Source organism: Myotis nattereri, assembly GCF_964212035.1.
Source record: "Myotis nattereri genome assembly, chromosome: 5".
Classification (NCBI taxonomy): Eukaryota; Metazoa; Chordata; class Mammalia; order Chiroptera; family Vespertilionidae; genus Myotis; species Myotis nattereri.
Window position 1 is genome coordinate 60,538,128 of NC_138080.1, and position 16,593 is coordinate 60,554,720.

Consider the following 16,593-nt stretch of genomic DNA (forward strand, 5'->3'; position numbering starts at 1 on the left):
CAGAACACTATAGGACTGACACTTCTGAAAATGGATAATTGTAAATGGATTATGAGGAGAGTGGTTCCAGCAACATTTCAGAGTTGGCATCAATAAATCTGTTTTGCAGTAAAAAAAGAATAGTCTATGTTTGTTAAGAAAATATTAAAAATGAAGGCAAAACACTGCGAAGAATTAGAGAGGAGAGATTTAAATTTCTGTGTTATCATCTATGAAGAAACTCTGGGAAAAAATGTTTAAAATATTCTTCAGAGTTACTGAGATTATGAGCTCCTTGAAGACAGGAATTGTAGCTTGGTAATTTAGAATGCCCAAAGCCTAGTACAGTGCCTGAACCAGAGGAGGCAGTCACTAATTCATTTTTAAATTGAATCTTCCATATGGCAACAGATCAGCCTTTTTTCTTTAATGTGGGATCTAGGGAAACTCTAGAAATGGAGAAAGAATAGCATATTCTATTAATGTATTTTCCTGACTTGGTTTTCCCATTAGCTTATAGTCTACAACATACAAAAAGTATCCAGAGTTGTGCTGTCCAATTTAGTAGCCACTAGTCACATATGGCTACTTTAATATAATCATAAGTTAATTAAAATAAAATGAAACTGGAAATTCACTTCCTCAGTTGAGCTGGCCACATTTCAAGTACTCATGCAGTTATGGCTACCCTACTGCACACAGCATATACAAAACACTTTTGAAAAATGTTTTTATTGATATTTAGAGAGAGAGAGGGAGGGCGTGGGAGAGATAGAAACATCAATGAGAAATAATAACATCGATTGGCTGCTCCTGCATGCCCCCTGCGTGGGATCAAGCCCACAATCCTTGCATATGCCATGACTGGGAATAGAACTGGTGACCTCCTGGTGTGTGGGCTGATGCTCAACCCCTGAGCCACATCGGCCAGACACAGAACATTTTCATCACTGCAAAAGTTTCTGTTGTACAACTGTGATCTAGCTATAGCACGACTTTGGTGTCAAACAGATTTGGATTTGAATTCTGACATAGCCACTTACTAACATTAAGGTTTGGGGAAAGTTAATGAATTTCTTAGGGCAGGGGTGGGCAACCCCTGGCACGCGTGCCAAACATGACACACCAGTAACTTTTGCTGGCACGCGAAACCCTCTCTTATAATCTTCCATTTACAATTTTTTCCTTAATATAGACTTTTTTATTTTTCAGATAAATTCAGTGTAGGTGCATCTTAGATAAATAATTTTACATAACAAGTTATCTTAAAGACCATAGACATGGATTGACAGGAGAGGGGAAGAGCAATTTCTATGCCTCTGCCTTAACTCTCCCTGCCTTCCTAGATCCGACCAGTGTTTTGGTTTCATCCACATACGCTTGTAAATCTTTGTTCTCAGTGATGAATTTTGTTAAATCTCGTAATAGGAATAGCCTGACGGATGAAAGTAGTAGCTCGTGCATATCTCTGAAGGTCACGAAATAGAAACCTGATGTAAAATCTCTGTCATCAGTGATGCAGCAGCAAAAGTCCCACAGATAATATCAAACAGAGTCATAAAGTTTTCTGTCGGACTATCAGTGTACATGTACACATTAAAAAATAAATGTATTTTTCATCATCATATACTGTGTTTTTGTCGCTCGAATGAATTTTATTATTTCTTCAAGGTTCTTCACATACGTACACCTTAAGAGATATCAAGTAGGCGTAACACGTTCTCAAAAAATTAGGGTTGGCACGCAGAAGAATTTCGAGTCAGAGATGTCAGAGATTTTGCTGGTTTGGGCACGCACTCACAAAAAGGTTGCCCACCCCTGTCTTAGGGCCTCTGTTTCTCCCTCTGCAGAATGGGGACAATGTGAGTACCCACCTCACTGGTCATTGTAAGGTTCAAGTGAGCTCATTCATGCAAACTACATAGAACAGGCCTTGACATAGAGTGAACACTCAAAAGTCTCACCTCTTATTAGTGATTATCACTCTGTGAAGATAACACCTCACCATGAACCAGTCATCGGATCCCTCACATCAGGCTGTTCCACCCTCCCAGAGGACTGGCAAGAGGAAAATGGCCATTAACACCCTTACCACCTAGTTTGGAGTTATTAAAGTGCCACTTTACAGTGAATGAAACTCGCACTAATTCCTTCTTCAGGGAAGCCTTGCTATGAAAAAATGTTGGCAAATTAAACATGCGTTAGCGACGTGACTGACTCCCCGGTGCCAGCTTTTTCTTGAAATGAACATTTGGCAAGACATACCCCTTGATATCATTTTAAAATTCTCACACACAAAAAAGGCTGTCAAACGGTCATGGAAAGGTGCAGCTGGTACAGCGGAATCAAAGTGGAAGAAGACAGCCAGGTGGGTCAAGGTCAGGTTTTTACTGCTGGTAATTTTGAGCTAAGATGTGAAGAACATGAAAAACATGATGAGGAAAGAGAGATAAGTGGACAAAGAAACAATACCAAGAGAAAGTAAGAGAGAGAAAAGAGAGAAGCCTGGTAGTTTTAGCCCTTCAAGAAGAAAGAATTTCCTTTTATCCCTTGTTAACTTGTGGCTTTCAACAACAGAAAACTAGAGAGGTCTAAATCTAGTGGCCGGTTTTTACTTCTTTGGTCCTACTATGCAACATCTTCATATAATAGGAATACTAAATATATATGTATAAAATATTATACATACAGGGTTTCCCCAAAAAATGTATACACACCTTAACAGCTAATAGCTCAATTTTAAAAATGAAATGTATTTTAATAGATAGTGCCTTTATAATTATTCAAAACATGTGTATACATTTTTTTGGACACTATATATATATGTATATATATATATACATATATATATATATATATATATATACACATATATATATATATAAATATATAAAACTATTTTGGTGCCTTTCTGATCCTTCAAATATTTCTAGTTAAAGATAAAGGAGCCAACCAATAAAAAGTTCCCAAGTATATGTTTAAAAAGGATTTCCTTCTTTTGAATTGTTCGGGTATTTATATAAAAAGATTCATATAAAAATTATTCTTCAACATAAAAATCAGCCAATCATTACCAAACAATTTTCCAGTACTGCCACTATAGATAATTGTTCAACTATTAAAGTGTATGTTATGATTTATAGCAGCCATAATGGTACCCATCTCTATATGATTGCTTGCTGCTGCCACAGAAGACATACCTCATCTGTTGCAGCACTCGATGCCATATGACAATTTGAAATAATGCACATTTCTTATTACCTGCTGACAATAGCTTGTCAGTGAAAGCAACAGCTTAATTACACCGCACATCTCCCGCTGGATTCTCACATTTCCATTGCTTCTCACCCAGCCCCTAGAGAAGCAAAGGGGTACCATTGCCACAACCCTCAGAAATAACATAATTAAGTTAAAGTGTCTAAGGTGAAGCTGATCTTTTATTAAACATAGACGCACTTTAGACCACAAAATCCCTCAGTCCCGTCTCCAGACTGTTTCACTAGAGCTGGTTGTCACTCTTCCAGGGTTTAATTATTCCTACCGACGAGGCCTCTGTTGTCTCCCACTCCAAATACTTGGCTTTTTTTTTTTTTATAAAATGTGCCCTGAACTTTGTATTTCTGAATCAACACAGTGGCCACAAATTTGCAGTAGGAGTCCCATAGGTTTTGTTTCTAAAGCACGGTTTGACAGGCTGCTTGTGACAAGTAAACTAAACTTCTCCAGTCTATAGAGCAAAGCAACAGTGCTTATACAACTGCTAAGAGGCAGACTCTGTATTAGTGCAGTTTATTTGGCAACTGGTTGAGTGCTTGGACTCTAGAGTTGCAGTGTGGTCCATGTGGTTGCTGGCCTTCTTTTCCTTGGACTGGACAGCAGGACTTGTCTGCCTTTCATGGCACTGCTGGTTCTTTCTTCTCGCCGAGCGCTGTGTCTGGGACACAGCTACCAGAATGCCTGCCCTTACATTAGGAGACTGACGGTTTATGTGCATTACCTCCTCTTTCATGGGTCTCATTACATGTTCTTATTTAAATAGTAGTTCCTAAAACTACGACTATAAGTAGATTACCATGTCTTTCTTCTTTCTAGTCTTTGTTTTTCCTGTTTCTCTTTCATGGTCCTTAGCTTTGTGCAAAGAAGATGGGCTGATAGACATTTTCAAACACCCAACGTGCTCCATTCATTCTATAAGATTTCACATTTGTTGCAGTCTTGAAGATTTTGACCCTTTCTACTGGGTGTGGAGTGGTAAATGGCTAAAAGTGGGTGGCCACTTCTTGAACCAGTGCCATCCTTAAATAACTGAGACTGCTCTATTAACCTAAATGATCAAATTACTAACAAAAAGATTCCTTGACAAATGGCGGAGTGAGAACAAAGGAAACCGGAAAGTCTTGTAGACTATATCATCTAGGTTAGAATGCAAAATAGAAAATTATCTCCACTCAGTTATAGAACATAGCCTCCCAGGCAACTAACATTAAATGTGTTGCTGTCATGTGCTTGGACCACAAACATTCATTTCTACAGACATAGAATCACCTCTTTGGGCTTGTGTAAACACGGCAGAGATGTTCACCATCCTGTCATTTACTAGACTTCATGCAGACTGCCATCTTTCTAGTCTATGCATCATTAGCATAATTTCCAAAACCATAGTTCATGCAATATTGAGACTGAAGGCTCTTTGATGACAATGGGAGCCTTCCAAATGTACCAAAACCATGGAGTGGACTGGAAGCCAGAGACTTGACTGCTCCTGGTTTTGTCTTTAGATAGCTAAGTGGCCTTAGCAGGGTACTTCATGTCTCTTAGCCTCAGGTTTGTTTGTTTTTTTTATCTTTAAAATAAGGAGGCCAGGTTGGTCCATGTCTGAAGACCCTTCCAGTGCCTACGTTCATCTGTGACAGTCACAGATGGTTAGCAGCATATGATCAAATTCATCTACCTTGTGCTAAGCCTCAAAACCATCAGATTTGACACCTGAGGTAATGCCTCCAGTCTAATCATCCTAGTTTTCCAGAAGAGAACCAAAGTGCAGAGAAACTAAATGTATTTTTGCAGTTTTACACAAAGAGGTAAGATTGGGGCTGACCTTGTGTCTTGGGCTCCCAGTTCAGTTCTTCACTAGTAGCTCATCCAGGGAACAGAAAGCTCAAGGCACGCACGATCCATTGTGTTGTCTCTCCATGTTAGCTTCAATCTCAAAAGAGGCCAACTTATCCCCAAACCTAGGGTCACAATAGGCTGGGAAGGGGTGCGTAACCCCATATGTATTGACAATAACTGAAGGGCTGTAGATTTTGGTTTGTTTTCATTTTGGATCTTAGATGTAACTATCCTGCAACAACACTAGTACCACCAGCAAAATACTTCTACCATGCAATCTACTTCATTCCACTTATTTTCATACCACTACTTTCTGGGTCAGAACAACTAAAGTAAACATGCCATCCACAACTGCTGAGACAGCTCTGCTGCCTCATAACTCACCGCAGAGCAATTACCACCTTTCCGCCTTGGATGAATGAGAAGATGGAAAGCTCCTCACTGTGGCTAAGCTACCACTCTTGCTTTCACACTCAGATCTTTGGGATCTTTGCCCAGTGTGGGTTGATATAGAGCATCAGATATTTATATAGCTACTGTTTCTTGTATGGATCAGTTAGATGAAGAATCAGCAAGGGCAGCTGGCTCCTTCTTTGAAAATCCGCCCTGTAGGTTCCAGAGAAATACGGTGGTTTGTGGAATGCTCAGGAACTGATGCCACATCTGTGAAAATCCCATGGGTGGAGAAGAGAATTGTTTGGCAGCACAGAGCTGGACAGTCAGGACCCAGAAGTGGAGGGGGAAATGGAGAAGTGGTTTCTAAATGGCAGTATCTTGTTCTCACCCTCATTTTCCCTGAAAGGTAGGACCTGGGAGAAGCCTGCTTCACTGCATGTGTTAACCTTGACTGGTACTTGCAGTCTGGGCCTGGACTATGGGGCACACAGAACTTATGCAGTTGGCAACACAACTGCATATGTCTATACCTTAGATCTAAGCAATTGCTCATCCCATCACTACCACCAGACAGAGGGATACCTAGAGCAAAAGTCTGGGAAGGAACCTTGGGGAACGAGGTATTGGAGGAGTAGAGAGTCATGGGGTTGTTAAATCCAGAATACAATAGTATAGGCTCTTCAATCTGGTCTGTTGCTAGCCTATCTGGATTCAAACCCATAGCCTGGAAGCAAATGCTTTATAAACTTCGAATGTGCCTTGAATTAAGAGAGGTTGAGGTTTTAGAAGAGAAATACCTCAATATCAAACCTAAAATCATCATCACGTCACATGTCTGAAGTTTTAAAGGTCCTTCACAAAACAACGAGAACTAGAATCTTGCTTCTTAGGGGTAGACTCTAAAGATATAAACTATGGAATTTTAAAATCTGACATTTGGGATTATTACAAATTTTAAAGTGATAGAGTAATGTTGTTATGACTGTGTATTTGTTCTCTTGCATTCTCAAGAGAAGAGACACTAAATAATTATCAACTACTAGGAGCCCGGTGCACACATTCATGCACCAGTAAGCTCCCTTGGCCTGGCCTGTGGGATCAGGCCAAAACCTGCTCTCCAACATCTCCCAAGGTGTCCTGGATTGAGAGAGGGCACAGGCCAGGCTGAGGGACCCCACCAATTCATGATCAGGTTGGCCAGCCTGGAAGGGACTGCAGGAGGGCTTCAGGGCATGTCCGGCCCATCTCGCTCAGTCCCCATCAGCTGGACCCCAATAGCAAGCTAACCTACCAGTCGGAGCATCTGCCCCCTGTTGGTCAGTGTACATCATAGTGACTGGTCGACTGTCTGCCTCCTGGTGGTCAGTGCATGTCATAGTGAGCAGTTGAGTGGCCTTAGCATATCATTAGCATATTACGCTTTGATTGGTTGATTGGATCACTGGACACTTAGCATGTTAAGCTTTCATTATATAGGATACTACTATTTTTATAAAATTCTCTCACTGTTTTTGTCTATAGAAAATTTTTTTTCAAAACATTTGGTAACTGGAATTAGGAAAAGGAAAGGTTTTTTATTTGAAGCAAGTTAGACAATAGAGTGTGCTTTGTTTTTTCCCCTGCACTTATTAAAGAATTTATTGCAATTTGTAAAAGTATCCCTTCAGTGAACAAACTGGCACACAATGTTAAACAGTCCTTTTTTTTTTAGGTCTATGAAGGTCATACTATTCCAAAGAGCTCATAAGTATCATCCAAATAATGAATGTAAGGATTCTATCTGTAGCCTGGCCCCAATTAGGCCCTCAACCCTCAAGAAATTGTATTTGCCTTTTTTTGAATATGATGGGAATGGTTTCCCAAAAGTTATGTGATCACTGATGCGTTATTTCCAAATAAATCTAGTCAAGCTCCTTTCCTCAGAACCTTATACTACTTGACCCCTCAGCAATATGTGATAATTACTGACAACAAAAAGAACATAATTAAAGATCTACTATGTGCTGGGCAAGGTGCTAGTCACACAAGGACGCAATGTTTCCCAAACTGCAGCCCTTCCAACTCCACCATCACATTCTTGCCATCCTTAGGACCACCTTCAACAATTACCACAGAGAGGCAACGTGAACACAAGTCAATATTGTAAAATACTGCACACAGTATTAGAAAAGTATCCGTGGAGAGAACATAAAGGAGGGATGTGGGCGATATTTTTCAGGGGGCCAGAGAGGTGGCAAAGTTGGGGTTTTGCCATGAGAACTTCATAAGGAAGTGATTCTTTATAGTGGATATGTTTTTAAAGTAATGAGCTAATAGATAGAGAGAACATATTGGTGGTTGCTGGAGGCAGGGTTGGGGGTGGGTGAAATGACTGAAGGGTGTTAAAAGGTACAAAACTTCCAGGTAAATAAAGAAGGCATGGGGATGTAATGTACACTATAGTGACTATAGTTAACAATACTGTGCTGTATATTTGAAAGTTCCTAAGAGAGTAAGTTTCTAAAAGTTCTCATTACATGGGAAAAAATGCAGTAACTATGCGTGGTGATGAATGTTAATTAAACTTATTGTGATGATCATTTTGCCATTTATACAAATATTGAATCAGTAGGTTATACACCTGAAACGAATATAATGTTTTATGTCAATTATACTGTGATTAAAAGAGAAAAGATGAGTACATAAGACTAGTCATATGGGGATATAAAATCCATTGTGAGAGCATCAGACAGAGTAAGTATGACAGGGAAGCTAGGCGGGAAGGTGTGAAGTCTGACATTCTCTCTGAAGACCTAAAAACTGGCTAACACCTTCTTGAAGACATTTTCTGAACATTCCTTTGGTCAGAGCCCAGCACAGTGACGTAAAGATCCCTCTGGTCTTCTTCCCAAAACCTTTTATACGTGCATTGGCCTCCTGAGGAAATATTCTGACAGTGCTTCAGTCAATCATTCTTTACTATTAAGTCACAAAACAAAATATCTTATACAAATAGCTCACCCAATCTTCAGTCCAGTATTTCTAATAAATTATAGGACATATGCAACTGCATGTTCCACTTTTATCTCAGTCTTAATGTTTGCAAAATCAAGTTCATCCATTTCCCAGTTGTAACCAATGTCTGTTCCTCCAGTGTTTATTTTTCCTGTCTCCCAAGATTAAAATCTTGATGATGTCACCAGGACTCTCTTTGCACTTTGCCCCTCCGACTGAATCAAAGCCTGTCAAGTACTTAGAAGAGCCTCTTGCCCATACTTGGAATTGAAAAGTATGTTGCCAAAGGAAACAGATCAATGAAGAAATAAACTTGATCTTCTTTGAAATAACTCTTCTTTCTATTCCCCTTTACTTTTATTTATTTATTTTTTAATATATTTTATTGATTTTTTACAGAGAGGAAGGGAGAGGGATAGGGAGTTAGAAACATCGATGAGAAAGAAACATCGATCAGCTGCCCCCTGCACACTCCCCACTGGGGATGTACCTGCAACCAAGGTACATGCCCTTGACCGGAATCGAACCCAGGACCTTTGAGTCCGCAGGCCGACACTCTATCCACTGAGCCAAACCGGTCAGGGCTCCCCTTTACTTTTAACATACCCTACTCTTTGACACACATTCTGTAAATATTTATTAGTGTCTACCATACGCCATGACAAACGATGGAGTTATTGCAACGAACAAAATAACAAAAGTACAAGCTCTCCTGTAGCTCACATTCAAATAGAGAAAGGCATGTATTAAAGAATCAAATACAACATATTTAAATCCCTTATCTGAAAACGTAAATCAAAAAGGCTCTAAAAACTGAAAGTTTTTACTTAATTCATAGGTTAACCAAACATAAATGGAACTGACATAAGACTATGTTCTGCACTTATTTCACTTTTGGGGAGGTACCTGAATCAGCTTGATTGCTGCATGGTATATATTAAAGGCATTTGTATCACTCTCAGTCTGCTCTGCTAGGGCTTCCATCACAGAATACCACAGACTGGATGGTTTAAGCTATAGAAAATGTTTTGGTTTTTTTTTGTTTTTTTTTTTCTCACAATTCTGGAGGCTGGAACTCCAAGATCAAAGTGCTGGAAGGGCTGGTTTCTGGTGAGTTCTCTCTTCTTGCCTTGCAGAGAGCCACTTTCTCAATATGTCTGTAAACGGCCTTTTGTTGCATGTCCACTCTTGGTATCTCTTCCGAATCTTATAAAGACACCAGCATTATCAGATTAAGGGCCTACCCTTATAATAACCTAGTTTAACCTTAATTACCTCCTGAAACCCTTTATTCCAATACAGTCCCATTGGGGTTAGGGCTTCAAGATATGAATTGGGAGGAGGAGGGAAGGGCATGACACAATTCAGTCTATAACAATTACTTTTTCAAAATCTGGAAAAGACTCTGAATTCTAAACATATCTGACTCTAAGAGTTTTGGCTATGGTACTCTAAAAACCTGGTAGTATGTCAAACAGTAATAGGTGTGTGGAGAAGAGTTTAAGCCCAGAGTGCTGGTGGCAGTACAGTTTGAAGTATACCAGTCAGGGAAACCCTCCCTCAAAAGGGGTATTTGAGCCAAGCCCTGAAGGAGTTAAGGGAGTGGATCATAGCTGAGAGAACAGCATTCTAGGCAGGGGGCCACCAAGTTCAAAGACCCTTAGATAAGGATGGAACAGTGTGGCGGAGGAATAGAAAGGTTGCCAATGTGACTGAATTGGTGAGCTAAGGGAGAAGTAGTGGATGAGATCATGGAGATACAAACCACTTAGCCCTTCACTGATCATTGCAATGCAATTTGGTTTTTAATGAAGTGAAATGAGAAAGCAGTAGAGAGTTTTGAATAGAGGAATGGCATGAATGAATTATGGTTTAAACAGGATCACAATGTGTGTCAGATTTCCAAAAGATAGCTGCCACCAATCAATGCCTTCCTTCCGTGAACAAGCATGGCAACATTACCCATCGAGAGAGAGAGAGAGAGAGAGAGAGAGAGAGAGAGAGAGAGAGAGATTAATGTCTTCACCCCTTGAATCTGGGAGGACCTTCTGACTTGCTTTTCCAATAGAATGAGACAAATGTGACAGCCTGGGAATTCCATACCCAGGCTTCTTAAGAGCATCTGAAGCTCCTATTTCCTATTTGATAGAAGCTGGATATTATGTAAGGAGTCTGACAACCGTGAGAACATCATGCTGTAAGAAAGCCCAATTTAGCCTGGTGGAAACACCAAGTGGAGAAGGAATCAGATAACAGCCACAACTGAGAACCCATATATATTACCCAATGTCTTAAGCCATCTCAGACAGTTCTTGAGCTTTGGAGTCATACCAGCTGAGACCATAGACATTGTGGAGTGAAGACAAGTCGTTGCCTTTTTTATTTTCTGTCCAAATTTCTAAGCTGGAAACCTTGAACAAATTTGGGGGTAGTTTATTACATAGCAATTAAGAACTGGCACTAAAATTAATATGAGACCAAGTGGTGGAGAAACACCTGAAGAGAAGCAAGGGCACTGATGAAATTATTATCAGAGAGAGGGCTACTCACCTATATAAATAAAAGCCTTATATGCAAATTGTCCCCTCGGGAGTTCAGCCAGGAGACTGGGAGTTCGATCACTCGCTATGATGTGCACTGACCACCAGGGTGCGGCACGGAATGAAGGAAGGCCCCAGCTGGAAGCCAGAAGGGGCTTCTAGTGTTAAATAATAGTAAGAGGTTTGGCAACACTGTCACCAGCAACACTACAGAATTAAGGAAATGTACTCATGAACTATGGACATGCTTAAGATTTCTAAATGTGAAAACTGACTTCGTTTAGCTGCCTAGGATTAATTACAGGAAGAGAAAGATGAACTGAAATGTTCAGCAGAATTTAGAGGAAATCGGGACTTGCTAGGTTGGAAACGAAAATTTATTGTCCTGCTTGCTTCTCTAGTCAGCAAAAGATTCTTAAAGAAAGAAGTCGTTTTAGGGCAAAAATCACATCCAGGGGTCTACTAGCACCATGTGCTCTCAGGTTAAAGATCAAATCAAATATGTGGTTGGGGAACATCTCTTCATGAAGACCTCAGAAACATTTAAAATGTAGTGCCTCGTAGGCTCTGTCAGGGAGACAGAAGCGCCTCTAAAACCCCAAGGGCTCGTCCTTCAGCATTCTGACTTGCAGCCAAAGTCAAGAGGAGCCTGTGTTAAGAGTTTTGTGGGTATGTCTTTTTCTCAAGGAATGAAAAAATGTACAGGAAGCTCCCAATATTTATAAGAAAATTTTCCTATAATTTTAATTACCACCAGCTAAACACAAGGGAGAACACAAAAGGTCTCTAGATTCCTAACTCTCTATGAACATGAAGCAGCCTTCTCAAGTGCTGACAAGAGCTATCTCTCATGGACAAAGAAGAGAAAAGCCTTTAACTTTCCAGCCAGCCCAGCTGAGTTGCCAGATAGATGAACTGAAGAAAACTTGAATGTTTCTCCCCAGCAACCTAAGAAGAACCAACCAGCTGAAGGTAGCCCAGTTGCACAATAATGACAAATTATTGTGGGTTGTTTTTTTTAAGTTATCGTTCTCAGGGATGTTTTTTTTGTTTTATTTGTCAGGTGGGTTTGTGTTGGTTTTTATTATTTAATGAAGGCAGAGCAGAAATAGGTTAAACATTCTGGCTCTTGTGTTGTATTGAGAAGAAGGTTGGGTGGAGGGTGAAATGTAGCAACAGGGAGACCCACTCTTGCAATAATTCCATGAGATATGATATCAATGGCTGGAACGAGGTGGCACAGTGAAGGTGCTGACAAGGTCAGATGTGGGAAACAGTTGGAAGGCACAGGTAAATGGGTTAGTGGAAGATTAATGTGAGGTGTGAGAAAAAGAGACGTCAAGGGCAAATCCAAGATTCATTGATTAACTGTCTCTGCACCTAAAAATATGGAATTACCATCAACTGAGATCGGGAAGACAGTGGGAGGAGCAGTTTTGGGTTAAGTCAGGAATCTGCTGAGTACTAGATATCTAATAAGGGATGTTGAAAGACTGTTGGGTCTGGAGTTCAGAGAGAAGTCATGATTGGAGATAAAAATATAGCAAGTATCCCTGTATGAAGATATTAACAGCCAAGAAACTGAGTAAGGTCACGAAGGGAGTGAGTATAGACAGAGAAAAGGCCTAAGCACTGGGCCCTTGAACTTCTCTATTTAAAAGGGTAGGGGGACAAAGAACCAGTAAAGGAGACAGATAGGTGCTGGTGAGGTAAAAGGAAGTAAGAAGGTATTCTAAGCCAATCCAGAACTCTAGGGGTGTGCACAGGTGGGAGCCAAGCACTGACCACTGCATTGAGCATGGGGGGTTCTTAGAACCTCTGACAAGTACATTTTTAGTGGAGCAGTGGGGACCACAACCTGGCTGGTTCAAGAGAGACTAAGAAGAGAGAAATTGGTGACAGAGAACTGAATTGACTTTGAAAATTTTCCATAAAATGGGGACAGAAAAACTAGGTGGTGGCTGGAGAAAAGCATGAGGGTTTTTTTTGTTTTGTTTTGTTTTAATGGAAAAAAACATAGCATGGCTATATAGTGATTGGAAAGACCCACTACAAAGAGAAAAGTAGTGATGGTGGAGAGAAAGGATGAATTATTAGAGCTATGCCCTTGAGCAAGTGATAGGAAGGAGACTACACACCTGGAAGACTGCCATGAATTTATGGCTAGTTCCCTTACTTCTAATGTGTTTTTTCCTCAATAAATGTTACCCCAGACCAAATTTCCTAAAATACTGCTTTTATTATAATACTAGGGGCCCGGTGTGCAAAGATTGGTGCACTGGGGGTGGGTGCCTCAGCCCGACCTGCACCCTCTCCAATCTGGGAGCCCTCAGGGGAGCCCTCTCCAATCCGAGAGTTTCTGTCTTTGCAATCATATAAGCGAATTGTCTGAGACCCCCAACCCAGTTTGGTTTGTTGCTCACAGAATAATAGAGGCTTTTTTTTTTCTTTGCTTCATTGGTGAAGATTTCCTGGAAGTTTTAGGATATCTTCCCTTTAATTTTTCCTAGACACTCTGATTTTACTTATGTCTCTCACCTTTGCTTTCCCGCCATTCCCCCCCGCAACAGTAACTTGCTCCAGGATCACTTTGCTCTAGTGTCTAGGAGATCCATCTGCCACCAGAACTATGATCCCAGCATTCCTGGTGCTCCCCATGCTCTGGGCTTCCACTTCAAGTCCTGGGGCTGCCACCAGAACTACTATTCCCAGAATTCCTGGTGCTCCCTGCACTCTTGGTTTTCCCTTCTTCCTCTGTCTCAGTCCCACGGCCTCCCACTCTGCCAAGTCCTCCAAACCGCCAGCTCTCCCTCTCTACTCTCCGTCTGGCAGCTTGGGGAGCCAAATTCCCCAAGCTGCTCCACTCTCTGCTGGCTCTCCCACTCTCTCTGCCTGGCACCTGTGTATGCAAATTAACCTGCCATCTTTGGCGGGTTAATTTGCATCCTCATTCCTGATTGGCTGGTGAGCGTAGCAGAGGGAAGGTCAATTTACATGTTTCTCTTTTATTATATAGGATTGTAACATTGGTTTTGCTATATTACTTATGTTTGCTACATGTTTTACATTCATCTGCTTAGCTGTCAAGCTGTTGGATGACCTGACTTACTCTCACTGAAGTCAATAAAAGTCAACTATGTGACCTGCCCTTGGCTGGGCATACAGGCCACATTGTCCTATCTTTATTTAAAACATAACTACAGAGACAAACACATAATAAGATGAATTTACAGAGACAAAAGCTATTATAGGGGAATGCAGACAGCACCAAATACATTCATATAAGGGAGAAAATCATTCAGCCTGGGCAGTAGAAGGGACAGCAAAAGCTATAGAGGGTGGGCATTTTGAATAGGATGCAGGAAAGCTAACAAATAGCAAGTGTGTCTAGAGCCCAGAGAAAGTGTGACCAGAGCTGAGGATTGGAAGAGAATAGGTTGCAAAAGCTATCCAAGCCCCCAAACCTGGCTGGTACCTATTCTCACCCCCACCCTCTAAGCAGGTGGGGGGGTGGGCAATAAGTATGATTAGAGACCTTCAAAGCGAAGTGCAGGCACTCCTGGGGAAGCTGGCAGCTTTTCAAGCTCTTATGGGCATAGAGAGCTCTATAGAAACCTATTTCCAGACTCACTATTTTATGAGTGATATGCCTGAAATATGCCTGAGGCAAGCACATTTCTAGCAAGTTCTCCTTTCCCTCTTCCCCTTTCATAATCACCCTCTTCCCATTTTATGAAAAGAGAGGCATCTCCCCCCACATCCAGAATCTCACCCTGCCTCTTGCCAAATGGAGGGGAAATCTGAAAAAGGGATGGATGTTAGGAAAACCCTTTCCAATCAAAGCCTTGATCACAACACCACCCATATCTACATCTATACACATATACACTTCCAATATAGTTTAGTTTTATGCCTAATAATTTCTTATCAAAGTTAATGAGTTGTTTTGGTTAACTGCAAACTAATAATATTTAAAGTAACATAAATAATAGTTTTCAACAATAAAATTCTTAAATGACTACATTTCAATATTTATTTTTGTTGCTGCAGAGGATGAAGGAAGTCAAAGAAATTGGAAAGCTATATCATAAGATTTCTAACTATAACATGTTTAATTAAAGAATAATTATTTGAAAGTTTCAGAAGTCCATGCTAACCATGTGCAAGGGGAGAAATGACACAAGAGGTCCTTGAATGTGTCACTGGTCTCTCTCCATGTCCCTGTGATAAGTAGAGCTTCCCCCCTCCCCCACCTTACAAGCATCATATATTCTTCTTCTAGGATCATTTTCAGTTTCAATTCCTTTATCTGAGTAAACACTTTCTGTCATTCTCCTGATCGTCCCTGCATCTTGTCAGCATTGGAGGAAGAAGTAATTGTGTATTATTTGAACATGATCAGCTAATAGGGACTCAGAGTTCTTGGTCCATTTTTTTGTGGTCTACATACAGTCCTCTGCTCTTCTGAAAACGACTGGCAAGACACCAATAGACTCAAAGTGGAAAAAAACACTGGAAAATATATGCATACAAATACCCGCCTCCTGATATAAAATATGTACAAGTGAGACCAAAGAGCCTCTTATTTTCTGTTTCTGATTCCAGCACTAAATAACTTCTTTTTTTGAAAAAAAAAAAAAAAAAGGAAACCATTCCTTGACATAGAGCAAAGTAATGAATGTAATAGTTGTAATAGTTATAACACATTCCAGTACTAGCTACAACCCCAGATGTTCTCTCAACTCTCCTATGGGATTTTCCCATCCAACCCATCAAATAGGGTAGCAGCAAGCACTTAGGCAATGTTCAGTCTCAACAGTCTCATGCAGTAATCTGTAATTACTAGGTAAATTAATCCAAGAGCTAATACTGAGCTGAAGAAAAAAGCTGGCTTTTTGCCAAGCATCATACCTTAAATCTTTCTGAAAGCAGACTTCCCAGACGGCTGACTCTACTGCCTCAGTTGTGATAGAATTGGAAAGTCTTCTGTCCTGATCTCCCCATGAATCCCAGGCTTCTGTTTGGATGGATGAATAGACAGGTAGATCAATAGATAGAAACATATAGATCAATCCACATTTGCCCACTACTTGTCAAGCTCTGTCAGCAAAAACTTGTAAAAATTAGACAAATGTTTTCATTCAGGAACCATAAAGGAAATGTCTCCAAATAACCAAACACATATAGACACTCCTATGAATATTATCTGGTCATAAAGGCCATCCTTAAATATATCATTAATAATGTCAATCATGTAAGAAACATGTAAGCATGGCTTTAAACCCAACATTCTATCACAACCCTGCATCCAAATGCAATAGGGGTTGACTGTCACTGTCAAATTGTGGGAAGTATTTCTATGGAAATAATGTCATCCTTCATAAATACCAGTGACCAAATCTATCTGGGTTCAAATCCCAGCTCCACCACCTTTTAGCTGTAACTTGGGGGAAGTTATTAAATTATGCTATGCTTCCATTTCCTGAGCTACAAAATACAATCCTTACCACCACATAAGTTTATTATGACAATTTAAAAAAATATATCCATTCTTGGAACAACATCTGATACA